General features: G+C 39.9%; 1 protein-coding gene across 3 annotated transcripts in view; it reads right to left on the bottom strand.

Annotated features, from left to right (window-relative positions):
- Positions 1 to 18,116, bottom strand: part of LOC131067508 (uncharacterized) — a 215,308-nt gene that overhangs the window by 91,677 nt on the left and 105,515 nt on the right. The gene's annotated exons all lie outside the window — the stretch shown is intronic.

The raw sequence follows: 18,116 nt of genomic DNA, 5'->3' as shown, positions 1-18,116 counted from the left end.
CAAGGGATCCCTATTTTGAATCTTTGTTTGCTTTTCTTTTCCTATTTCCCTTGGTTATTTCAGATTTTCATGTAAAAATCCATGCAACTGCATGGTTTGTCTCTGCAATGTTTCCCCTTTATCATCCCGATATCTGTTCTTGGCCATCGATCTGGTCTATTTTGGTTTGATTGCCTATGTTGGGGATATCCATTTGATATAGAGTAGAGAAAGGGTAGTCTTTTTTAACTAAGGTCCACTAAAACCTTTTGAATGTTTTATTGTGTCCGGTCACCTTCTCACAACCTTTTCTATGTCTTTTCCAGCTTTCAATCTCAATGGTCATGATGGTGTGAGGTGGGTCCCAAGATATTTTTTCTTTATTTAAGACTTAGGTGCATGTCTTTATGATTTTGGGATTTTAAATCTTTCTAGGTTACATTTTATTTATCCCTCCAATTTAGATTCATTCCCAAATATGCCTTTTTCTTCCAATGGACTGGGGGAAGTAACAAAAGTATATATGATTTGGTTTATCAACTCATCATGTCTAGATTCCTTATCTCTAGTGCTTTCTCACTTTTCCAAGTTTTCCATCACAACCGTTGTATGAAGCCAGCAAGAATTATTAAAACCAAGATAACTTTTCTACCATATCTAAATGGGATATTACATATTTTGGTTTCTCTAGATTAACTTTTCCTCCTGACAAGTCCGAAAACTCAATGAACTTCCTTCAACTTCATTTATTGTTCCATTGCATTTGGTTCTTTATCAGGCCTCGTTTCAATGATCTCTTCGCCTTTTAATACAAATAGCCCAATAAGTCCAAAGGAGTCAAGGAAGGGTCACATCAACACAATAATCAATCTTTGAGACTTAATATTTTAATGAAAGTGTAATGTTAAATAAACTCAGAGCATCTGATTTCTTTATCTCAAGGTATTTAGGTTCTAGTATATAGATTCCTCACATCCAATTTCTTTCTTACTCGACATCATGTCCCTAGATGCATTTTCTTTCTAATAAGTAGACTCAAGGATTTCATTCCTAATTATGTTAATTTCATCTTTGGTTTCCTTATCACAAACCTTTCATTCTCAAATTACCCTTAGGGAGAACTTAGAAATTGTGATAATTGTTCACAAATCAATTTTGCTTAAAATGGGGACATTATAGGTGCTCTCTATATTTGACTACCTCAATACACTTCAAAGGTTGTTGATGGCCAAGGTGCACAATACCTCTTACACTTTCACAAGTTGTCTATAGATGGTTTTGTGATTTGAATCAAGTCTTAGCAACCTAAAATAGTATAAAAATTTTGAAACAAATTCAAAAAGTACATGATATAATTATAATTTTATTACAATTTCAAAGCAAGTAATTTTTTTTACACTTAGGGAGAAATCATGTGCTTCCAAGAACTTTAGAGTGTTCTCCAAAAACATTCAATACTACTCATGAATCCTATGTGAATTCACCCAAGATTGCCTAGGGAGAAAACACTTCACCGAAGCCAATAATCCCTTAGGGTTTTCATCCTAGGGTTTTGTTGGAGCAAGCTGCTCAAACTTCACAATAAGAATGAAAAATGACCAAATGAAATCCAATTTCCATTTTTAACCCTTTTTATATGATCTCAATCTTTTGAGAAAATTTATACTTAATTTTCATAAAGTAACATCTATTTTTATTTTTATTACACTTTTGGGCTTTTGAAAAATCACTTTAATATAAATGGTCACTTCAAATATATATATAAAAAAAATTTAAACAAATTTGCTTGTAAAATAAGAATTTAGGATAACTTAAATTTAATTAACTAAAATATTCCCTCTTGAAACCCCAAAAATAACCTATGGGAATGAAATTGGCTAAAGGGTCCTCTTTGAACACCTAGGTCAAAGAAGGGGACACTGCAGCCCTCCCCCCCACCCCTGAAATTGCTTGTCCTCAAGTAATTGCAGATTAGGATGTTGAAGAATCTACTTCCCTTCCCAAGTAACATCTTCTTGAGGAAAAGCCTTTTAATGGATCAAGTACTCCAAAATGCTTTTGTTCCTAAGTCTCTTTTCCTGTATATCAATGATAACTTCTAGAATCATGATCAATTTTCCTTCCTCATCTAATGGTGGTAACTCTATAGAAGGAATAATGTGCTACTCAAGTACCTTCTTGAGACACGAAAAATGAAACACGTGAATTTTGTTGTGCTCAAGCAATTCTACTTCATATGCAACTTCTCCAATCCTCTTTAGGATCTTGTAAGGCCATTAAATTATCGCTTCAACTTATCTACGCCGCTCTTTTTAAGTGAGGACTGCCAATAAGGTAGCAACCACAAGAAAACCAAGTCACCAGCCTTAAATGACCTCTCTATTCTATGCTTATCAACATACATCTTTTTCTGATTTTGAGCCTGTTGGATGTTCTCCTTTAAAGCCTTCATAATATCAAAGCTTTCCTATATCTGATCTCTAGACTTGGGTGCTCTACCATCAAAAATGACCAAGTCTACAAAAGATATATCATCGTACCCATACAATGCCTTGAAAGGGTTCATGCCTATACTCATGTGATGAGTGGTGTTGTAGTGGTGTTTCCCAAATACAACCATCTGACCCAAGCCTTTTGATGCACTACTATATAGTTTCTTAAAAATTCAGCGCTTATTAACTATTTATAATTGTGGGTGATAATTGGTGGTCCGTGTCAACTCTGCACCTGCCAATCTAAAAAGCTCCTGCCAAAAAACATTGAGGAACTTGATTTGTAATAAGAGATCTTTGTGGGAATTTGCAGGTAAAATAAATGTGTGAAGAGTTGATTTTCTATAGAGCTGGTCAAGTCATACTGAAACTCTATGCTGAAAATGGTAGCCACTCCTTGTATGCTGAAGCCTAGTAAAGGTAAAAATTGCAACAATAGTTATTTCGACTCATACTAAAACTCTGCTGAAAATAGTAGCTACTCCTTGTATGGTGATGCCTAGTAAAGGTAAAATCGCAACGATTGTTATTTTTGAAGTTTATGGCAGTTTGAAAGTAGTCATTGTTGGCATATGTGCAGAAGTGTGATGACATGATGATATTGTATGTTGTCACTGATGTCAATATGCTGAAGTATGAACCGGTATATTGAAGTAAGCAACCTGGCAAGTGAACCGGTATGATGATACAAGTAAACCGGTATGATGGTACAAGTGAAGCGGTATGATGAAGTGTGAACCGGTATGATGTAATGAACCGATATATGCCGAAAGTGAACCGGTATGTGAACCGGTATATGGAAAGTTTGTATCGGGGTTTTTGGTTGATGCATTCCAAGTCTGTGTGATTCGACCGACAACATCCTGTGATGGGTTAGCATAGAAATGAAGATCAAATCGTGTTGCCACGTCAACCTTGTGCGCGTGAAGGATTTTCTTGAGGATCTTGCATGAAGAAGATTGATCCTATCTACCTCAGGAATGTGCGAAGTCTCAATAAACGGTGGAGAGCGCGTGATGGGTTATCAGTTTCCAGAAGAGGCAAAGAACGAACGATGGAGAACGTCTTGAGATCTTTTCAAGACTGTTTTATTCAATGCAATGTGTTTGAACGGTCAGGATTGGACCGACTGTATTGATAACCTAAATGTTTAGGGTTTAGGGTTTATGCTACCGACCTATCTGTTTCCTATAAGGTCGATGATGATTTGCATTGTGAAGTTGTTGGCCAATGTTGTGTGTGTATCCAAGTGAAGAGATACTTGATTCTTGCCAGACCTGAGAAGTGTGTTGATACCTACAGAGTGTGATTGCAGAAGTAAAGGAACTAAAATGGATCTGTCTTGGCATTGAGTGTTGTTATTAGATCAGTGTATTACCTGTTGACTTCTAACCATTTCTTCAATTGGAAAATCCCTTAACAGGGTAGCTTTAACAGGCTTTCTGTAAATCCTTTAACAGGGTGACTCAAATTCATTGAGTTCTTCAAATCCTCTTGCGAGGTAACCTTTAGCAGGGTTCTAACCTTTAACCGACTATTTAGCCATCCCTTAACCGGGTGATCCCTACCAGGATCGGTTCCTAGCAGAACCTATTGTAAAGTCCTTAACCAGACTAGGCTCCTAACAGAGCGGACTTCAGAAGAGTTCAAAAACAACTTGTGGGTATTCATCCCCACCGTGGTTTTTCCCAGTTGGGTTTCCACGAGAAAAATCAGTGTGTCATGTGTGATGCTTTTTCATGTGATGATTAGTGTTTTCTGTTAAGTGGTAATGCATGTTGATCCAATGGTCTTTATATTTCTGATGTATTACTTGTTTATGCATATGGGTGAAGTGGAAAGGAGAGATTAGGTTGTGAGAGGATCTAAGTGTTACCGGTTTGTGTGTTTCACAATCTCACTGTGTTTTACCGGTAGTGCCCTGTTTTAGATCGGTGATCCTGTTTACCAGTTAGTGCAGTCTTTGCAGTCAAAGTGGTTTAAGGAAGTTTTTGTCTATACTGATTCACCCCCCCCTCTTAGTATCTGTTTTTGATTAGGGGAAAAGCAGGTTTTGAGGGGACCCGAAACCCCAAACAGGTTTTGGAGGGACCCGAAACCCAATAGATTTTACCGGGATCTAGAACCCAACAAAGCAGGCTACTAAAAGAAATAAACAATGAAAAACCGCAGCCAAAATCCAGCAAAGATGACTAAAACCAGCAACAACCAGCATAGTCACGCCACACCCAACAAAGCTACAACTCCAAACTATAGCACGGAAGAGTAATAATCGAGGGTATAACAAGCACCCTCAGCCAACTTTCAAGGTTTTGAAAGGTACCCCTAACCTTCAATAACAACACCAGATTACAACAGATATTCATACACTTTGAATCTGGCCAGTAGGGGTTTTGAAAGGCTGCCTCAACCTTCAAACTAGGTTTTAAAATGGAACCCAAAACCAGCAACCAAGGGTTTTGTCAGGCACCCTTAACCTTAAATAATGAGCTTAGAACACCAAACACAAGATTTTCCCCAAAACAAAGACAACAGAAAGACCGACTGGGCCCTTTAAAACTAATAGCAACCGGCCTGTCTATGGGATAAACAAGGAACCCACCACTAGAAAAAGGGGGAATAAAGACCCCAAAAACCAGAAGGAAGGAGGCCAAACCAAGAAACAACAAAAAGGAACCAGTCCAGGAGACAAGCTGGGAGTCTGGGAAAAAGAACTTCCAGACCCACCCAAGGAGACACCTTTGAGAAAAGAAACAAACATCCATAGCCAACAGCAAGAGGAGCACCAAAAGTTGAAAATCCCCAACATTCCATCTCTCCACCTCAATAGGAAAGATCTCCACCTCTACAGGACGAAGAATGAAGCAGAAAGACAACAACCAGCACTCTCCAGCGGCAAGCAGAAACCAACCCTTTCCCCTCCACCAAATATCCACCTCCATAGGAAATATGGTCACCTCTAATAGACAAGGAGGGGAAAAGAACAAGAGCCAAGAAACCCCTCTCAAAGGTTCACACCAAAGACAACTCTCCACCTCAATAGGAGAGTAGCCCAACAAAGAAGAACCAAAAAAAGAAGCTCCTTCGAAGAACCAGAGCACCAAAGGCCAGAACAGCAAAAAATCCTCAGCACAAAGGAAATGAGAGAACACAAAGAGCCTCTCCACAAGAGATCCGCCAGGGTCCCAGATCTTCCCAAACACCATCCTAGACACAGGCAGGAGAACACCACAGACCAAAGAAAGATTAGAAAAAAGGCCATCAACAGGAACCACCGCACACCCCTGAAGACCAAAAACAAAGGCCACAAAAAACCCAAGCCAAAAAAACGCTTCCATCGCTGCCGCAGCCTCCACTCCTTCCTCTGCACCAAACTCCTCCACCCACCAATCCAGCAAAGAAGAGCCACGAAGAGCCCCATCAGACAGTCGCGGCATGGAAGGTGAAAGGAGGAGAGGGAGGAAACCATCCTCATCTGCAGCACCATCTTCCCCATCTTCTGCAACTCCTTCGCACAAAACCCCTCTCGCTCCCGCTCCCGCTCTCCCGCTCAGTATCTATTGAGTACTTACTATTCATCATTATTCTTCAGTCACAACCTTGGAGGATATTGACACATATGTTCAAGGGGTGTGAAGGAGAAAAGAGGAAAATTGTGCCTATTATGGGGTCTTAAAATACCCATAAACCTCACACAGCCCCTACTAATAGTCATTGGAGAGGTCGTAGCACTCTTGGGTAGGGTCATAAGCTGGGAATAGAATTAGTGTTGCATTAAACCAGCCATTAACTGTAATGTCCCTGTTTGAGATTTACCATAATTTAGTCTTGAGATAACAATTCCAACTTGAAGTGAGAATTGTAGTCTATTAATAAATATAATTTTATCAAAACTGAAGATATTTTTATTACAATATTTCACTTAAAATTCTCAGACTAGTTCGGAAGATAGAACTTATCTTCACAATCAATGCTATCGGTTTTTCCTCTTCAAGTGGCTCTACAAATCTGGTATAGGTCTGCAACAATACTTTCTTCTTAGTTTTTCCATGATGGAGCTCTTTATTTCACCTTTAAATGCACACTCTTTCTTTCAGATCTGCAACGAAATTCTTTATTTATTCCTTCACAAGTCTGTAATAACGTTCATACAATGCTCCTTTATCGGTGTATGTAATCTGTCAGATTCTTTTTCTCTTATTTTCACTCCCACCTTATCAACATTGCTTATTCAGTGGATGTTGGATAATCTTTTCTCCACAAACCCTCTTCCTCAAATTGCTATGATGGTGATAATGAATCTGCCACAAAGTTGATTACAATCTCCTAAAGAAAACTCTTATAAATATGCCACACTATTTCTCACAACCTTTCTTCAACATACTTCATGATGCCACTCCGAAGTCTGCTTTACCTCTTCATGAGATTCTCTTCTATATTTGCTCGATCTGTTCCTCTATGACTGCCAAATCTTCTTCTTTGTCTCAACGTCAACTCTGCATAATATATCTTCTTTTACAATTCTATATACAAAGCTGCTCTTTATAAATGATCTTCCTGTAATGCTCTTGACTAAATTGATACAATCACTTCCATATCAATTCCCTTTAACAGATCGCACTTCTTCTATTATAATAATTGCTGCATTTTGGTGTTTGTTTATACTAAACAAATCACTGCTCTATATAATCAATCGCTAGTATTGATGTATGTTTCTATAGATCATAGCTTGTATACAAATCGCACCCCTTTGTATCCTCCGAAAAAATCATAGTCTTAATGATCATTATGATTGTTTGTTCTAAATGAACAGTTCACTGCCTTATGTATTTCTTTAGTGCATCGATCAGAGTTATTGTCTATTTGCCACCTTTTCACTGACTTAAACAAGTAATATCCTTTCACTTAGCAATTTGTAATAAACCAGTTACATATAAATCATTGTCTAACAAAGTCACCAACAAAAGTATAAACCCTTAAGTTGTTTATTTAACAACAAATCGTTGCTTTTCCTCTTTTGACTAAGTCCAATCTGACTTGTTTAATTATATTGCTGACTTGTCCCAATAGATCGTATTCCTTGATAAATGTTTGTTCTTCGATTCTAACCTTGTAAAATTGCTTTTAATTCTATCGCTGGGTCACCATTGCTATTATATTTATTTTAAACGTTGTCTTCATTTGAATTTGTTTATTAATACAAATCACTGCTCATTAATACTTACAGTCGCTAACCTTTTTTTTTTTATCTTTCCTTCATCTTGGGTGATTAAACTTGATTTATATATGTTAATTTGGGTGCTGATGTCGGCCAGTAAACTTGATTTATTAACTTGGGCGGTAGGCATCAAGGTCAGCCTTAACAGAACCTCCATTTTAAGTCGGCTTCATTGAATAAAGTCAACTATCTTTGTTGTTGATTGTTGTTCACCTTCATTGAATAAAATCACTTGATATTATATCTGCTTGATGTCATAATTGAATGCCTTTTTCATTCTTCAGTCACAACTAGAAGTTGGGTTGTTTCATATCTACGAAACTCTACATCTCTGTTTTGAAGTCTACTTCAAAATATATCTACTCTGCAGAATTGTTCTTGCATCCACATAAGCTCTAGAAGTTGCCATGATAAATCTCTTCTTTCACGTCTTTGACATACCCGGGGCATCTTTGTAATGGTTTATTCATGTCTTCTATCATCTATAAAGATAATACAAGGAGCTTTCTTTTAGTTGTTTGGTTCTAGAGATTTAGCATTTGGATGGGGACATCACATTAACCCAGAACAGGAGTAATCACAGGTGTGAGCAGTGTAAGGTATCACTCCTGTTTCCAGAACTCTGCTCATGACAGCATTTCAACAGCAGAAAATACAGCTTGTTGAAGATTGCAGCAGAGATATTTACGAGCAGATTTGACAATGTCACTATGCCAGCCATCCATTACAAATTTCTGCTGTTGAAGATTGCAACAGAGACATTTACGAGCAGATTTGACAATGTCACTATGCCAGCCATCCATTACAAATTTGAAGGTGCCAATCTGCATTAGTTGGGGCTGAAAATCTTGCAGTTGTAATTCTGAAAGTTCATAAAATATAGATGTTCATTGTTGATCATGGTATTAAAAATTTATTTAGCAGAGATAAAATTATGCCCTGTTTGAAATTTGTTTAGTTCTATTACTTCTGTTGTATCAATCTTGCATGGTGAATTTGCCAAACATTTATAATTTGCACTTGAGAATACCTAACAAAAACATTTTCTGAGCAAGAATCCAATAAGGGAAATTTAAATAGATTGTTTCTTTTAAGCATTTTGTTTACATGCAAAATGCTATAAGACTATTCATACAATGTGCATAGCCCAAAATCTAGTTTACATATTATAGATTTTAGGAATAGATTGAATCAAGGAGCTTCCCTTGCCAAGTTGGAAGAGAAGAATCCACACACGGTTCTATTTTGTGTTTTTCATGAAAGTGGCATTAAAATGCTAAAACAATTTGGCATCCATAGTGGCATAGAGTTGTTGAAATTTATAATTTTATGATAAATGACCATCAAAGCCCTAAGAATTCCTCTTTTGTATCCTAACCTCAATTCGACTGATCAAGAATAGAAGGGCATCCTTGTGATGTCCTGTTGTGCGTTGCACATGCTCCATGTCGCCGACAGGGTTCCCTTTCCTCTTTTTTGTTCCTTTCGCCTTTGCCCTGTTGAGTTCCGCGCAGGGTGTCTCGCGTCCTTTTGAGCGTGCCTGTAATCAGTCCATGAGATGATGAAGCCTGTGAATCCGTGAGATCAGTTGAGCCTTCCGACATGAAATTCCAAGAGACAATTTAAACCTGAAAAATCGCCTAAGATAGGCGTAGAATGATAGAAATTGGCAGAATCCGCCAAGTAAAGGGATAAAGCGTCTGAAGGTCGCATGAGGACCCAAAGTGCCGATTTTCGTCAAACGACATAGGAGAGATAAAAGATGCAAAATGTCGAAATTTCAAAACCTCCCAAAAAACCTAAAATTCGCACTAAGGGGGAGAAATTACATGAGTTTCTAAAAGTTTACAGAATGGATGAAAATGGCGATTTTTGCCAGTTGGAAGGTAAAAAGTGCGAAAACCTTGCAAAATGCTTCAAAATGCAGAAGTTGGCAAAGTGGGTCAAAACCCCGAAAATGGCATCACAAGGTAAAAGATGCGAAGTTTGCAAAGCACTCAAAAGTGCCGAAATTGGCAAAGTGCGTGGAAACGCTGAAGTTCGCACTTTGGAGGATAAGTGCGTAAAAGTTAAACGGTTGGCAAAGTGCGTGGAAACGCCGAAAATCGCATTCCAAGAGATAAGTTTTAAAAAGTGAAAACTCGCAAAAAGCTCTCCAAGTGCGAAGTTTGCAAAACCCCTTAAAGTACCGAAATTGGCAAAATGCGTAAAAGATAAAAGTTTGAAAAATGGGTCAAAACCCTGAAATTCGCATAAGAGGGGAATATTGAGAGAGTTTCAAAACTTCCAAAAGATTCATTATCGCCGAAGTTTGCAAATGGTTCTAAAAACCCAAAAAGCGCATTATAGGGGATAGGTGCGAAAAGTTGAAGGTTTGCAAAACTCTTCAGTTCACTGAAAATCGCACTTTTAGGAGAAAATGCAAAAAATACAAAAGCTTGCAAAGCCCACGAAAATCTCGAAATTCACATTCTAAAGGGATAGTGCGAAAAGTATAAAGAGTTTGCAAAACCCCCCTCATATCCCGAAATTCGCATACAGCCAGAGAATCGCGAAATGAAGCATGGTGTTTTTATTATTAAGTTTGCACGAAGTGTAAAAAGCCCGAAGTTCGCATTTTAGGGTAATATTGCGATTTTAAGCTCTGCATGAAACCCCCCCATTCTTCGAAAATTGCCAGAAAAAGGCATAAGTGTCGCGTTTTTTTAAGGTTTGCAAGAGCACGCAAAATGCCAAAGTTCGTATAGGAGAAAACCGCGATCCCTAAACATTGCAATCATTCCAAACTCCCTAAGTTTGAAGAAATCACGCAGGAGGTTAAAACGCCCAAGGTAAAATTGCTATGTGTAAGTGTTTAAATCTGCATTTTCTTTCCAAACCATAGGCACGAAAATTTGAAATAGGGAGTTAATCGTTGAAATTCGAAATTGCAGAACTCTCCTGTTCCAAATTTGCAAGTTGTGAACTTATCTTTTCAGAACGTAAGGCATAAGAGGTATCATTTTTCGAATCCAAAGGAATTCATTCTTGCAGGGCAGGTTGTGCAAATTCACGCCATTCAATTTTTTTCGCCAGGTAAGTGTGCTTCGCCTCTCTTGAAATCATTTGAAATATATGCAAAAATGGATAGATATGTCTGTGTTAAAGTTGATTAAAGCGATTAAATCTTAAACCGTGCCTTTTCCCATGTATAAGACGTCAGGCAACGCAATTGAAATCAGAGTTTGTTCCTAGGAATCAGCTAGAAAACGCATTTTCAAACTAAGGAAAATTTTAAAGCATCGTCCATTTTGAAAATTGATCCTAAAATGCCTAAGTATAAATTCGCAATTAAAAAGCTTCATAAATATCCATGTTTAAATCAATCAATCTTTTTAGCTAAAAAAATCATGTTGATCTTTAAATTCGGTTTTCAAGTCAATCCTTGTATGTTGGTGTATCCCTCTTAACTAACCCACTTTATTTCCTTTATATCGCCTCATAATCCGCATCGAGTTGTGCAAGATAAATGCCTAAATCGGCGGTAAAATCATCAAAGACACCTGCTGCAGCCGAGACATCACGAGCGTCCAAGTCAGATATCCCTCGCAGAGTCGAAAAGATGAAGTATCAGTATCAGAGAGGGAGACTGGGGGAATCAAAAGTTCAGAGTGTTTGGGAAAATGTAGGTGATACTGACCTGGGGCATATTGATATTCAAGATTTCAGAAACCGAGTTTTCTCCCCTAATGCCTATGGCAGGCCTAGGCGGATGATGGAAAGTGGCATCGCCCAGGCAGCAGGTTTTCCCTCGGCAGTGCAAAACTATGAGCTAGTACTAGAGGTTGCCCGGCATTACCAAACAAACTCCAGATTGATGCTCCTCGAGAATATAGTCCTCGCTAACTTCACTCCTAAAGCCATTGGCGACGCATTTGACATTCCCTTCCCGAACAACCCCATAGCAACAACTATAGATGAAGCGCAAGTGGCGTATGATATAAACCCTGCCAAATGCAGAACACTGATAAATGAAGAGTGGTACAAGGAGAGAAGACCTCCAAGCATCAAGATTGGGAAAAAGACCCCTAGGATCGACTTTCACAGCGAGCATGGTGACATGGTCACATTGCTCAGCAGGATTATGGGACTTCCCCAATCCAACTACTTTGAAGAGTGGATGTTTTACTTTACAGAGCAGGTCTTCGCTGGGAAATCCAAGTTTGACTGGGCCCAAATCATAAGCGACAACATCCACACCCAATTGATCGAACTTGAGGCAAAGAAGTACTTCACTATGACATCCTATTTAGTCTACATGTTCGCCAGAAACCAACCACTGCTAGGTTTAATCATGAAGGGTGAAATTGGGAATGGGCCTGATCAGGTGAAGGTATACGATTGTTATCCACAGCTGCACTATCAGGACATAGCTCAAAGGGAAAAGAATAGCCCTGCCTATGTAGTTGGTCAGTATGAGCACGTCAATGACGCCTTCACAATGCGCCTGGTCAGGCTGATGCAGGGAGGACTACACATAAGGCTCTCAAAGCAAGCTACTATTCTAGTACAGAGGTATGGTGCCTGGTTCATCCAGTTCCCAAGGTTCTCCTACTTTCGGATAGCTGGCTTTGAGGGTGCTCCTTTCCGACTTTCGTGATACCCAACCGACAAGATAGTTCTCCTGGAAGTCGCAAGGCAGTCACGTCCGGCGAACAGTTTACTCAGAGACAGGAAGCAGTCTGGATTCGCCTTCCCTATGATTATAGGTAGCCTTGATGTCCATCTAAAGAACCCAGCCCAGGCAGAGGAATCCTTTCCAAAACTAGCCTCCTACGGCCTACAAGAGCATTTTCCAAGGAAATGCTTTGATCACGACAATCTGGCAAAGAGAGCCTATGGCAAGCGATACAGAGCAAAGGAATCAGTTGAAGATTATTGGAAGAACTGCTCTGATGACTATGAGGTCCAATGACGCGAATATTCAAGGCTGAGTGTGCAGCAAATGCGACTCTATGAATACCGTCGGGTCCCAAATCAACTAACAAATTCAGGAAATTGCGTACAAGTCCGGGAATTTGAGGCGGTAAGATATCTTTTGCCAGGCATCGATTGGTCGCAAGATCCAATCATTGATTTTGAGGCGGTTATGGCAGCCCCAGGAAGATATACTGACCAATCGTTGCACCAGCAAATTGAGCGACTGATTCATGAGGGAGTCCAATTTACCTACCACTTGATGGGTAACCTTGATTCTCAGTCCTCTGAAGATGAGGGAACATCCAATGCACCAAAGGAAGAGGTTGAAAAGCCTAAAAAAAGGAAGAAGGCTAAGGCCAGCAGAGGAACTCGAACATCTAAAAGAACAAGAAGGGAAAAGATCCCTATTAGGAGACTGGAGGTCACTTCATCATCAAAAGACCCCAGTTCATCTGATGATGTAGTTGAACTAGATTATATACCTGCTCCACCTTCGCAGAGTGATATTGACGCATTTGGAGTTGATGATCCTCCTGCACCCGACATGCTGGATGCCGAGGTAAGAGCCATTAAATCAGCCGAACCTGATAATCAAGTGAAGGAAGGAGAGATTCCATCCATTCCGAGGTTGGAGATGCATGAACCCACCCAGCAGAGCCGCCATGAATTGCAGTTGCATAATGCTACCAAGGATGACTCCACTGTTGAAGGAGAGCAAAGGACAGATGAAACTCGCGAGCCTGAAAAGACTAAAGAACAACCATCACATGAAAATACTAGGCAGTTGTTCAGTGAAGTGGGAGAGAATTCGGCTGCGAGCAAGGAACTTGACACTTCCTCCACTCCTCCTGTAATGGAACAGCTGCAAATATGCGATGAGCCAGCTGAAAACATTAAAGAACAGAGTGTTAATTTAGCCATGGCATCAGCCCAGACTGTACCTCAAGAATGGTTAATTGCTCGAGCTCAGCGCAAGGCCGCCACCAAGCCACCCATCGATTTGGAGGACATCTTCTCACGCATAGACCAAGCCAAGGCCAAGGGGAAGAAAATGCCTAAGGCATATTCCCGGATAACCAAAGATGAGCAAAGGAACCGTACCCTTCATATCGCCACCCCACCTGTAGATAAGCCAGCAGATCAAATTACACTAGCTGATTATAGCATCACGACCGTCCACATCAGACGAGCCACAAAGGAGCAGGAAAGGGAGGAATTCAAGGATTCAGTACAAAACATGCTTAGACAACTCGAAGAAATAACTGCAGAGAAGGAAATGTATTGAGTTTGTGCTGAGCAGGCCGAAGGGTACATTGATCACCTTCTGAGACCATTGCATAATGCCCCCGAATCCCATATTCCTCCTACAGCATTGGCGCAAAGGACCACCACAGAATTTGAGGGAGTACGGGATACCGCCAAAGCTGTTAGGGAATGGATTCAAAGTCTTAAGAAAAGGGGGGAGCTAATCATTAAGGACGTAAACAAAATGGCCCACCACCGAGAAACCGTTTTGGTCAAACTGTTCGAGATGAAGCGGGAATGCTTCATAATTCATGAAGCCGTTACTACAACTCTCCCCCTCATGATGGCTCTTTTCTGGACCCATTCGCAGATTCCTACATTGTCCAACATCTTGGACGCCCACAACATCAACATTTTTAAAGAATGGTACTGGACCATCAGCATGAAGAATGACACAAAGGCCACCATTAACAAAGAGCAAGAGACATGCGAGGAAATTCTGAAGAACACGAGGGACCTTGGTGGAATAATCCTCCGATCTATGGTTTTGGGTTGGCAAAATAGTTTGTCCGATCCCATAATCCATCCAGACTAGGAGGATAGATTAAAAATAGATAAGATCGCCTACTCTACAGAGGACCTAGATTTTGCTAGTAAATTACATTCTGATATTTTGAGTTTTGAGGCTAATCGGTCCAGCTGGCAGGATGGTTTGAAACACATAGATCATTATCTGGAGAGCATGCAGTATAAAATTCATCATCCCCCTATGCCTCAGTTCGATTTGTTGTTCCAATTGTGCATCAGGTTCCAGAAGTATGTTCGTGAAGAACGTGCAACAGGTCGAGACCTTTGGCAAGAATATTTGCATGGAGAGGATCAATTTTTGGTAAAAGGATATAAAACTGGAAAAGAAAAAGTGCTTTCTTAGAATGCATTTTTTCCTTTTAAATTTTGAAAAGTGCACTTTTTGGCCAAAGGGTCATATTTGACTTCCAAGTCAACTGTAATCTTTAAAAAACTGTGTATGTGCACTTTTTGAATTATTTTGGATAAGTTTTAATTACCTTTTTAGGTAGTTATTGCTCCCTTTGGGGTAGTTGCTGATATTTACCCTCCATTTATGGGTATGGGTACCTTTTGTAAGGATGAATCTGGGCCACTTGTTTAAGTTTAGATCTTGGCCATTCATCTGTTTTTGGAAGCCTATTTAAAAGGGATTGGTTTTCCCTCATTTTGTAAGAAGTTCATGGATTGTTGCTGAAGCTCTGGCGAAATTTACACAGGATATTAATGCAAAATTATGACTGTTCCAATTTCATTGTGAGTGCATGGTCTCCTTCACCAATTTGAATCATTTTGTTATGTTTCTTTCATTTCTATAGCATTTTCTAGATAAACATCTGATAGAATCCTCACTGTTCATACAATTAGGGATTGACTGACTGTCATTCCTTCTGCATGGTTAATCTGAACTGTCTCATATGCTTAGTTCGGTTATTGAATACTCATTGAAAGAATGTTAAAGTTCTGAAGTTGTGTTTAATAGCATGAAAACTCTATTTTCCTTGAAGATCACACTAGATTCATACAAATATTGTGCTTAAATGGCTGATAGTGTTTAATCTAGTTATTTGGAGGTGTATGTCTATTTTTCTTAATATGCTATCTTAGCTAAATAGTTAGATTCTTTGTACCTCTTTTCCCTTCTTTTTCCTTTTTTAAACCAAGAAACCCCCCACAGTCCAGCTGAAATAGTATCATCCAACTGAAACCAACTAATAACAAGACTGTTAGAATTTTAGGGAACCCATCCAGCAATTATCCATATCACCGTAAGTCCCCTTTGTGTTTCCAGGAAAACACATCAAACCACTAAGTAATCCCGCAGTCAAGACCTGACAATCAAAACCTTGAGGTCGTCCCCTTTGATCAAATGAAAAACAACATTAGGGATTTCCTTATCTCAAGAGAGGATAGGATACTCAGCGAGTACATTCTATTCTGCGTTGGCCGGATGAAGTCGCAAGTTCAGCGATTTTAGACGCGTCAACAGAATTGGCGCTAGAAGGAGGGCCTTTGTCAAGATCCAGGCAGCAAGTTGAGTCCATTGAGACCTTTTAAATGCTATACTTGGGATATGCAAGATCCCTGTTAAACTAGAAAAGCCAAAAAATCTGAAAATACCAAAAATATTTTTGAATCAGTATGTTGAGTCAGTCGCTTCATGAAGGTTGTTTGCAGTCCGAAATTTTTTAGATCCAGCAGAGGTTGAGTTTGCGGCTATATCCCAAGCGGTTGTTCAAATTTGCATCTGCAGCTCACTGCAGAATTCACGGCACCACAACGCACGATGAACTAAATTGCTTGACATTTTTGTCAAGGGTCGAGCTCGCATTGCAGGGGCAGATATTCTTTTGGGATATCCCCAAACCAGAGAAGTTAGCACAGCCGGATATTCCCAGTCCTCTGTCCAGCATCTATGAGTTTACACATTTTAAGAATTTGATTGAGAACCAGTTTGGTCTCGAAGAGGAGTTATGCTTGGAGAACGTGCTGTCACCTTGGTGGTGCAGAATTCACCGCACCCCACATTTAAAATTCACCTGCTCGCTATGCATGGAGGCAGTCAGTCAAGTTAAAGCCCAATTTGGACTGCCAAAAGAACCAGAGGAGAGCATCACCAGCAAAGTGTGGAGTGCCTACCTTGCTGCAGACGAGTATAGACGAACGCAAAATCAATGCAGCGCCGCACTCCCCGATGATGAAAGGATGGAGTTGCCAATTGCTAAGCAAGATGAACCGGTCAATCAGACCAAGGCAACAGATGAATTTATTATCCCTGCAACTAATGAGGATAGTGTTCAGACAGACGATCAAGTGAGCTTTGTGGATCAGCCACAGGTTGAAGAGCACTTTGCAGCAGCCTCACCAATGGATGATGCAGTCCAAGAGTCCGTCGAGGATGTTTTTGAGGGCCAATTAATCGAACAATCCCTGCAGTTTGAAGACGTGCTGGCAGAGGTGCCTAAGGCTGCATTGTTCACACAATATGAAGATGCACCGGCAAATGATGCACCCCTCTTTCCCGAGTTCGAGTTCGGTTTTGAGATCAACTGTCAGCCTGGGCCACCCGATGAAAAATCTAATGCTGATTTGCACACTCTGAACGCTGCCAAGATGCTGCACCACCAATGGCGACCTCCTAATACAGCTGCTGAAGCCTTCACGCCGCACAACCCATCGTACAATACTCTGCATGACTCAGAAACTTGTCAAGTTGTTCCTTTCCCTCCTGCTGTTAATTCTGAAAATTTTCCGTTTAATTTTGAATATTCTGGAAAAACAACCTAAAAATGGATTAACCACGGACCTAATGAACTTCCCCAACTAATAATTTTGCCCAATGTCCTGGTTAAATTTGAGAGTGGCCAACTGAAAATTTTCTTTTCAAAATATAAAGACAAACAGGCCAAACAGAGAACTGTTCCCACTACCCTGTTGCTGCTGCACATACTAAAAAATCATCCTAGGTCGGGAACGCATGCATGCAGCCCACGTTTTGTACAGTCAGTTTCTCCTTGTACATAGTTTAGGTTTTTGTTTTCTGTTTTTGTTCGTTTTTTGTTTTTAGCTTAGATTTCTTGTTTTCTGCTTTAGTTTAGTTGGCTTTCCGTAGTGTAGGTGTCCTTTCAGAAGAAGTTGTCTCCTTGTCAGTTTTTGTAGGGGTTTGTTTGCTTTTCCCATCTTTGGTGTACGAAGTCGGAAAAAAATTTCTGGCTCATTTCTTGGATGCCGACTTTGGTAGAGCACCTAATTGACGGTTGCCCCCGTAGTCAGTCCATTTTGGTTTAAGGCTTAGTCAGTCTAAAAATTTAGTTGCTTACTGCATCTTGTTGCCAACGTTGTGATCACTGCACTTTTAAACGCTTAAAACGCTTAAGTCTGTCGTTTTATCAAAGGGAGGTCACTGCAAGTGAAAAAATCTGAAGCTCTGCTTCAGCGACCACTGTAACGTTCAATCCCACGTAGGCTTCACTGCTTACTAGCCAAGGTGAAAAAGTGAAAAGTAAAGGAAAAATCAAAAGAAAGAAATTGAAAAGCAAAGAAATATTAAACTACTTGGCTCTGGGAGTACAGACACCTCTGTCGGTATTCAAAAGAGAATTTATCGGAAACAGAGCAATCTTTGTGAGCTTACAAGCGATAACTCCGTCGGGGCT

The sequence above is a fragment of the Cryptomeria japonica genome, chromosome 10 (genome assembly GCF_030272615.1).
Source record: "Cryptomeria japonica chromosome 10, Sugi_1.0, whole genome shotgun sequence".
NCBI lineage: Eukaryota > Viridiplantae > Streptophyta > Pinopsida > Cupressales > Cupressaceae > Cryptomeria > Cryptomeria japonica.
The sequence above is the reverse complement of the archived record's forward strand: the minus strand, read 5'-3'. Positions and strand labels throughout refer to the sequence as shown.